Source organism: Neophocaena asiaeorientalis, unplaced genomic scaffold (genome assembly GCF_003031525.2).
Source record: "Neophocaena asiaeorientalis asiaeorientalis breed wild unplaced genomic scaffold, Neophocaena_asiaeorientalis_V1.1 scaffold504, whole genome shotgun sequence".
Classification (NCBI taxonomy): domain Eukaryota; kingdom Metazoa; phylum Chordata; class Mammalia; order Artiodactyla; family Phocoenidae; genus Neophocaena; species Neophocaena asiaeorientalis.
Window position 1 is genome coordinate 3,165,164 of NW_020174438.1, and position 10,390 is coordinate 3,175,553.

Sequence of the window (10,390 nt, forward strand, 5' to 3'; positions counted from 1 at the left end):
AAGAAATGTATAACAAAGACCAAGAAGAATTAAAGAACAAACACCTAGAAGAATTAAAGAACAAACAAACAGAGATGAACAATACAATAACTGAAATGAAAACTACACTCGAAGGAATCAATAGCAGAATAACTGAGTCAGAAGAATAGATAAGTGGCCTGGAAGACAGAATGGTGGAATTCACTGCCACAGAACAGAATAAAGAAAAAGGAATGAAAAGAAATGAAGACAGCATGAGACACCTCTGGGACAACATTAAACGCAACAACGTTTGCATTATAGGGGTCCCAGAAGGAGAAGAGAGAGAGAAAGGATTCGAGAAAATATTTGAAGAGATTATAGTCGAAAACTTCCCTAACATGGGAAAGGAAATAGCCACCCAAGTCCAGGAAGTGCAGAGAGTCCCATACAGGATAAACCCAAGGAGAAACACACTGAGACACATCGTAATCAGATTGGCAAAAATTAAAAACAAAGAAAAATTATTGAAAGTAGCAAGGGAAAAACAACAAATAACATACAAGGGAACTCCCATAAGGTTAACAGCTGGTTTCTCAGCAGAAACTCCACAAGCCGGAAGGACAAGAGAAGAAAAGGACCTACAAAAACAAACCCAAAACAATTAAGAAAATGGTAATAGGAACATACCTCTCAATCATCACCTTAAACATAAATGGATTAAATGCTCTAAACAAAAGACACAGGCTCACTGAATGGATACAAAAACAAGACCCATATATATGCTGTCTATAAGAGACCCACTTCAGACCTAGGGACACATACAGACTGAAAGTGAGGGGATGGAAAAAGATATTCCATGCAAATGGAAATGAAAAGAAAGCTGGAGTAGGTATACTCATATCAGATAAAATAGACTTTAAAATAACGAATGTTACAAGAGACAAGGAAGGACACTACATAATGATCAAGGGATCAATCCAAGAAGAAGATATAACAATTATGAATCTATATGCACCCAACATAGGTGCACCTCAATACATAAGGACCCAGGGATGCAAGGATTCTTCAATATATGCAAATCAATCAATGTGATACACCGTATGAACAAATTGAAGAATAATAACCGTATGATTGTCTCAATAGATGCAGAAAAAGCTTTTGACAAAATTCAACACCAATTTACGATAAAAACTGTCCAGACAGTGGGCACAGAGGGAACCTACCTGAACATCATAAATGCCATATATGACAAACCCAAAGCAAACATCATTCTCAATGGTGAAAAACTGAAAGCATTCCTCTAAGATCAGGAACAAGACAAGGATGTCCACTCTCACCACTATTATTCAACATAGTTTTGAAGTCTTAGCCACAGCAATCAGAGAAGAAAAAGAAATAAAAAGAATACAAATTGGAAAAGAAGAAGTAAACCGTCACTGTTTGCAGATGACATGATACTATACATAGAGATTCCTAAAGATGTCATCAGAACACCACTAGAGCTAATCAATGAATTTGGTAAAGCTGCAGGATACAAAATTAATGCACAGAAATCTCTTGCATTCCTATACACTAACAACAAAAGATCAGAAAGAGAAAGAAAGGAAACAATCCCATGTACCATTGTAACAAAAAGAATAAAATACCTAGGAATAAACCTACATAAGGAGGTAAAAGACCTGTACTCAGAAAACTATAAGACACTGATGAAAGAAATCAAAGATGACACAAACAAATGGAGAGATATACCGTGTTCTTGGATTGGAAGAATCAATATTGTGATGATGACTATACTACCCAAAGCAATCTACAGATTCAATGCAATCCCTTTCAAATTATCCGTGGCATTTTTTACAGAACTAGAACAAAAAATCTTAAAATTTGTATGGAGACACAAAAGACCCCAAATAGCCACAGCAGTCTTGAGGGAAAAAAACGGAGCTGGAGGAATCAGACTCCCTGACTTCAGACTATACTACAAAGTTACAGTAATCAAGACAATATGGTACTGGCACAAAAGCAGAAATTTAGATCAGTGGAACAGGATAGAAAGCCCAGAGGTAAACCCACGCACTTATGGTCAACTAATCTATGACAAAGGAGGCAAGGATATGCAATGGAGAAAAGACAGTCTCTTCAATAAGTGGTGCTGGGAAAACAGGACAGCTACATGTAAAAGAATGAAATTAGAACACTCCCTAACACCATACACAAAAATAAACTCAAAATGGATTAGAGAGCTAAATGTAAGACCGGACACTATAAAACTCTTAGAGGAGAACATAGGAAGAACACTCTTTGACATAAATCGCAGCAAGATCCTTTTTGACCCACCTCCTAGAGAAATAGAAATAAAAACAAAAATAAACAAATGGAACCTAATGAAACTTAAAGCGTTTTGCACAGCAAAGGAAACTACAAACAAGATGAAAAGACAGCCCTCAGAATGGGAGAAAATATTTGCAAACGAATCAATGGACAAAGGATTAATCTCCAGAATATATAAACAGCTCATACAGGTCAATATTAAAAAAACAACCCAATCCAAAAATGGGCAGATGACCTAAATAGACATTTTTGCAAAGAAGATATACAGATGGCCAAGAAGCACATGAAAAGCTGCTCAACATCACTAATTATTACAGAAATGCAAATCAAAACTACAATGAGATATCACCTCACACCAGTTAGAATGGGCATCATCAGAAAATCTATGAAGAACAAATGCAGGAGAGGGTATGGAGAAATGGGAACCCTCTTGCACTGTTGGTGGGAGTGTAAGTTGATACAGGCACTATGGAGAACAGTATAGAGGTTCCTTAAAAAATTAAAAATAGAATTACCATATGACCGAGCAATCCCACTACTGGGCATATACCCAGAGAAAACCATAATTCAAAAACATACATGCACTGCAATGTTCATTGCAGCACTATTTACAATAACCAGGACATGGAAGCAACCTAAATGCCCATCGACAGATGAATGGATAAAGAAGATGTGGTACATATATACAATGGAATATTACTCAGCCATAAAAAGGAATGAAATTGGGTCATTTGTAGAGACATGGATGCATCTAGAGACTATCATAGAGAGTGAAGGAGTCAGAAAGAGAAAAATATCTTAACGCATATATGTGGAACGTAGAAAATGGTACAGATGAACTGGTTTGCAGAGTAGAAATTGAGACACAGATGTAGAGAACAAACATATGGGTACCAAGCGGGGGAAAGCAGAGGCAGGTGGGGGATGTGGTGGGATGAATTGGGAGATTGGGATTGACATGTATACACTGATGTGTATAAAATGGATGACCGACAGGGAAAATAAATAAATAAATATTAAAAAAAGAAACTTCAGTGAGGTGTTGTTTTATCTGTTAAATTAATCTTACTGTCCTTAAAGTGACTTAAATCAGAGATTTTCAACTTTAATGTGTTTAGAAAATCATAAAAAAAAGAAAAAAACCCCTGCCAACTCAGAATATTATACTCACAAAACTGTCCTTTAAAAATGAAGAAGAAATAAAGTTTTTTCCAGACAAACAAAAACTGAGGGAGTTCATCATCAGTAGACCTGCCTTCCAAGAAGTGCTAAAAGAAGTTCTTCAAGTTGAAATGAAAATATGCTAAACAGCAACAGGAATACAGATGAAAGTATAAATCTCAATGATAAAGGCAAATGTATAGACAAATGCAGAATAATGTAATATTGTAATGGTGGCGCATAAATCACTTTGAACCCCAGGATAAAAATTACAAAGCAAAAGTATTAAAAATAACTATAACCGGGCCTGCTGATGCAGGGGACACGGGTTTGTGCCCTGGTCTGGGAAGATCCCACATGCCGCAGAGCGGCTAGGCCCGTGAGCCATGGCTGCTGAGTCTGCGTGTCTGGAGCCTGTGCTCCGCAACGGGAGAGGCCACAACAGTGAGAGGCCTGCGTACCACAAAAAAAATAAAAAAATAAAATAAAATAACTATGACCAAAAAAATTTGTTGATGGATACACAATATAAAAGAAGTAAATTCTGAGATTAATAACAAAGTATGTGTCTGTGTGGGTAGTAAAAGTGTAGAGTTTTGGGGCTTCCCTGGTGGCGCAGTGGTTGAGAGTCCGCCTGCCGATGCAGGGGACACAGGTTCGTGCCCCGGTCCGGGAAGGTCCCACATGCCGCGGAGCGGCTGGGCCCGTGAGCCATGGCTGCTGAGCCTGCATGTCCGGAGCCTGTACTCCGCGACGGGAGAGGCCCCAATAGTGAGAGGCCCGTGTACCGCAAAAAAAAAAAAAATCAAAGCAGTAAAAGTGTAGAGTTTTTGCATATGATTGAAGTTAACTTGTGATCAGTTTAAAACAGACTTATAAGAAGTTTTATGCAAACCTCATGGTAACCACAAAGAAAATACCTACAGTAGATACAAAAAAGATGAACAGAAAAGAATCAAAGTATATCACTACATATATATATATAAAACATCAAATAACATTATATATATTTAATATTTATATCTATCTATCTATCTACCTATAAATATATAAAATCACAGAAGAAGACAGAAAGAGAGGAAGAGAGGAAAAAAAGAAGTACAAAACAAACACCAAACTCACAGAAAAAGAAATTAGTTTTGTGGTTACCAGAGGCAGGGGGAAGGGGAATTGGAGTAAGGTGAACAAAATGTACAAACTTCCAGTTATAAGATAAATAAGTACTAGAAATGTAACGTACCACATGGTGACTACAGTTAACACTGCTATATGATGTATAGGAAAGTTGTAAGAGAGTAGATCCTAAGAATTCTCATCACAAGGAGAAATTTTTTCATTTCTTTTTCATTTATCTATATGAGATGATAGCTGTTAACTAAACCTATTGTGGTCACCATTTCACAATATATGTATATCAAACCATCATGATTTATACCTTAAACTTATACAGTGATGTATGTTAATTATTTCTCAATAAAACTGGAATGAAGAACTACAAAACAGAAAACAGTTAACAAAGTGGTAATAGTAAGTCTTTACCTATGAAAAGTTACTATAAATATAAACAGATTAAACTCACCAATCAAAAGATATAGAGTGGCTGAATGGATAAAAAACCAATATACTAATATATGCTGTCTATAAGAGATTTGCTTTAGATTTAAGGATACACAGACACTGAAAGTGGAGGGATGGAAAAAGATGTTTTGGTTACCATCTGCAGAGATGGTAACCAAAAGAGAGAGTGGGGATGGCTATACAGTCGACCCTTGAACAATGTAGGGGTTAGAGGCACTGACCCTCCATGCAGTTGAAAATCTGCCTATAACTTTACAGTCAGCACTCTGTAACCATGGTGCCACATCTCTGGGGTGTTGGTAAGGTCAGGGGGAGAAGGCAGACAGGAGATGCCAGGTGAACGGTGTGGGCTGCTTCCTGTGATCAGGACAAAGCCTTGCAGCTAGGATCTCAGTTTCTGCTCAGTGGAGACAGGTTGATGCTGCTGTTCAAGTCGACCCCAGCTGATGATGGATCAGCTCTCCACCTGCCCTTATGTTTCTGGCATGGGGGAATTCTGCAACGTGAAACTAACTCCACACCTTCTGCCATGATGTGTAAAATACATCTATCCTGTGGGATTTTGTCCTTCTTAAGTGACCTTCCACATGGGACTTTCCTCTGCCCATCGCCTTTTCCCTCTTTTTTTTACTTTAGCTGTCCCCTCTCTTCAGGTACCTTCTTCTCAACTTAAAAATAAAACGCCCTTCTCCTTAAGCTTGCTTAATTTCTTTAAGCCTCAGCTGCTCAAATATCAAAATGGAGTTCGTGCCATCAACCTGGCTGGGCTTGGTGAGGCAGAAGAGGTAGAATTGGAGAGCATGGTTTGGATTAGCATGTGTGTCTTTCCTTCCTCTCTTTTCAGTCTTCCTTCTTAAACTGTGCTGTCCAATATGATAGCCATTAGCCACAGGTGGCTACCGAGACTTGAAATGCAGGCCGTCCAATTTGAGATGGGCTGCCTGTGTGAGAAGCATCATGGTTGTGTGTTAACACCTGTGAGCACTATTGCTTGTTCTTGAAACTTTTGCTCTGGCTCATGTTCAAATCCACTGTTTGTTTTTTCCATCTACGTCATCTTGATTCATATTGCATGTATCTCCTCCTGAGATATCTCCAAAGTGAATTTTATATAAGCCACATGGTGTGCACACACACCCACACATTTTTTTAAAAAAATAATAGCTTTATTGAGATATAATTTGTATACCATAAACTTCATCTCTTTAAAGTATGTATACAAATCTAATAACATATATGGGAAAAGAACCTGTAAAAAGATATATATATATATATATATGTATAACTGAGTCACTTTGCTGGACACCTGAAACTAACACAACATTGTAAATCAACTACACTCCAATATAAAGTAAAAATTAAAAAAAATAAAGTACGTATACAATTCTGTGATTTTTAGTATATTCAGAGAGTTGTACAACCATCATCATGATCTAACTCCAAAGCATTCTTATCACCCCCCAAAGAAACCCTGTACCCATTCCAGTTACTTCTCATTCATCCTTCCCACCAGCTCCTGGCAACCACTAATATGCTTTCTGTATCTGTGGATTTGCCTAGTCTGGATATTTCATATAAATGGAATCATACAATATGTGGCCTTCTCACATGGCTTATATTTTATGTGAGACCATGCCAGTTACAATCTCCACATCTGGTGACGAGCCATGCTGCCTATTTTATGTCATGCAGTGACAAGCGAGTGCATGGAAACTTAATTCTATTATACGTGTACCTTTATGACCACTCAGGAAATAGACATAGTCTCTGTTTCATAGGTGAGGAACCTAAAGCAGAGAGGTTATATAGCTGGCCTAAGGTCATATATATATCAAATGGAAGAGCTGGGACTTACACCCAGGTTGCTTTTTGTTGTTTTCTTCTAATCTCCAGTGTTAAAGTACACGGGGATCTTTCTCATCTTTCTCCTCTGAACAAAGCAGAGTATCTGACACTCACTCACGTATATGTTTAGGAAATGGATGAATGGTCCAGGTAGTTAATCAGCTGAGATATCAGGTGTCGGGGAGAGGGGAGTAGGCTCTGAATTCCGAGTATCTGCCTGCCAGACCTCAGGCTTGCGTATGCTGCTTCTGACTGAGAGCAATGGCACAGGCCCAGCAGGCCTTGTCACTGAGCTGTGGAGTGTGTGCTGCCTGCCTGCCCTGGGGTTGCTCTGCTGTCAATCTTTGTGCTCCTCCTCCCTGGGCCATTAGCGTGCCACGGGGGTGCAGCCCAAAACCTCCCAGGGCACTCTAGGGGGCTGCACGCTCCAGGAGGACAACTTTCTACAAATCAGGATAGATGAAGTTAGGAACCGAGTGGTGAGTGGTATTACCCAGAGTAATTTAAAGTATGAATCGATTTCTCAGCTGGAGACGGTGTTGATGTCCTGCTTCTCCTTTGTGCTTCATTGTGCATATTACTTCACATGGAAAATTAACAGGCAAATTAACCCCTCTGCACAGCCCAGGCTGGAGGAATAGGCTCCTGTTCAGAATGCAAAATCTTGGCGTAAGAAGGAGGCTGGCTATAGGGCCAGGGCAAGGGGGAGACCCCTGTCCTAGGTTTCTAGGAATATCTCCAGCCTGCCCTTGGGCCACATTAGCCCTAAGGACCTTGGAAAGGGAACATCCTGTCTTTCACTGAGATCTGTGGCTTTCTAGTGACTGTGGTGTGACAGCTGGCTAGGAGAGTGAATTAGACACAAACAAGCTAGATTAATCAGAGCTCCATCGACCCACCAGAGAGCCCTGTTTCTCCCAGAATTCTGGAAACAGCTTGTTTATCTTGTTTCCGACGGTCTCTTTTCAATTGCTTGTGGTTTCACCTTCTGGCTTTTGATCACATCGCTCACTTAAACTTCTAGTGCAAAAGATCCTTTTGTTCTTTTCCTGCTTGCAATCCCCTCCAGCCCTGCCTCCCGCAGCTCAGTGTGTACCTGTCTTCTCTTTATTCTCTATATTCTAGACACACTGACTTTTAGTCCTACCCTATCTCATTCTGACCCAGGGTCTTTGTACACACAGTTTCCTCTGCCTTGAATACATGTCCCTTGCCTTTTCTCTGGGCTAAATTTCACTCAGTGTAAATGTCAGTTCCTTGGGAGATGCATTTTCTGATTATATGCCTCCCACCTCAAACCATTATACGATATCAGTCTCCTATATTTTTCTATTAATATCATTTGTCAAAACTGCAATTAAATAATTAGTCTGTAATTATTTGTTTAATGACTTCCTTTCCCACTATACTGTTAGCCCTGAGAGAGCGGACTGTATCAGTCTTATTCACCTTTGTATCAACAGTGTCGCGAACACTGTGCCTCGGGTAGAATAAGTCCTCAAAAGTATATTGGATGAATGAATATCCTTCTTGTTTTTTTTTTCTGCCTTGGCGTTCTTTCTGAACTTAAACTTGTCACTTCCAGGAGACACTTGCTGATTGCTAAGTACATTAGGTCCTGAGAATCACATTATAACCTATATGTGAGCCAGGGTACCACACAGCCTAATCTTGGTGCAGTGTCACATGCAGAGAAGCAGGACTCAACACTAAAATAAAGTTTTCTGTCATTTCCAGTTCATTTTCTGTCTCTGCCCTGATCCTCCACTTCCTGTGTTTTATTAGGCAGATTGATTGAGTTGGGTGTACAATGACAGTCCCTACCCATGAGGATGGGTTGATTATTTAGGAGGTTCTTGATATAGTCCCGGTAAGAGATTATGGTAACTTGGAAACCTATGCGCTGGACACATTTAAGGTATTTTTAGGAGGTAAACTGATAAGGGGTATCAAGGACATTGGGGTTGATATCCCACATCAGCCCCAATCTAGATGATTATTGCAAGATGTTCATGGAAATTTCATCATCATATTTTCTGGGGATGCATTTTTAAATGGTCATGTGACAATCCTATTTGATTCTGAGAATGAGGAGAAGTTCAGTGGGAGATTTGGGGGAAAAATTAATTCCCTCTTTTTAAAAAAATTTTTATTAAGGAATTATATTTTTATTAGAAATAGATACTATTGATTGCCAAATGTTTGGGACCTATTATACTAAGGTTTTTCTAAAAATTTTATTTATTTAATTTCTTTTTGTTTTGGGCTGCATTGGGTCTTCATTGCTGTCTGCGGGCTTTCTCTAGTTGCAGTGAGCGTGGGCTACTCTTTGTTGTGGTGCGTGGGCTTCTCATTGCGGTGGCTTCTCTTGTTGCGGAGCATGGCTCTAGGCATGAGGGCTTCAGTTGTGGCATGTGGGCTCAGTATTTGTGAATCACGGGCTCTAGAGCACAGGCTCAGTAGTTGTGGGGCACAGGCTTAGTTGCTGCGCAGCATGTGGAATCTTCCCAGACCAGGGCTCGAACTCATGTCCCAAGCATTGGCAGGTGGATTCTTTTTTTTAATTTTTGAATTTTATGTTATTTATTTTTTATACAGCAGGTTCTTATTAGTTATCTATTTTATACACATTAGTGTATATATGTCAATCCTAATCTCCCAATTCATCCCCCCACCACCACTTTCCCCCCTTGGTGTCCATACACTGTTCTCTACATCTGTGTCTCAATTTCTGCCTTGCAAACCAGTTAATCTGTACCATTTTTCTACGTTCCACATATATGCACTAATATACGATATTTATTTTTCTCTTTCTGACTTACTTCACTCTGTATGACAGTCTCTAGATCCATCCATATCTCTACAAATGACCCAATTTCGTTCCTTTTTATGGTTGAGTAATATTCCATTCTATATATGTACCACATCTTCTTTATCCATTCGTCTACCGATGGGCATTTAGGTTGCTTCCATGACCTGGCTATTGTAAATAGTGCTGCAATGAACATTGCGGTGCACGTATGTTTTTGAATTATTGTTTTCTCTGGGTATATGCCCAGTAGTGGGATTGCTGGGTCATATGGTAATTCTACTTTTAGTTTTTTAAGGAACCTCCATACTGTTCTCCATAATGGCTGTATCAATTTACATTCCCACCAGCAGTGCAAGAGGGTTCCCTTTTCTCCACACACTCTCCAGCATTTGTTGTTTGTAGATTTTCTAATAGGAATGCAAGAGATTTCTGTGCATTAATTTTGTATCCTGCAACTTTACCAAATCCATTGATTAGTGGTGTTCTGGTGACATCTTTAGGATTCTCTATGTGTAGTATCATGTCATCTGCAAACAGGGACGGTTTACTTCTTCTTTTCCAATTTGTATTCCTTTTATTTCTTTTTCTTCTCTGATTGCTGTTGCTAAGACTTCAAAACTATGTTGAATAATAGTGGTAAGAGTGGACATCCTTGTCTTGTTCCTGATCTTAGAGGAAATGCTTTCAGTTTTTCACCATTGAGAA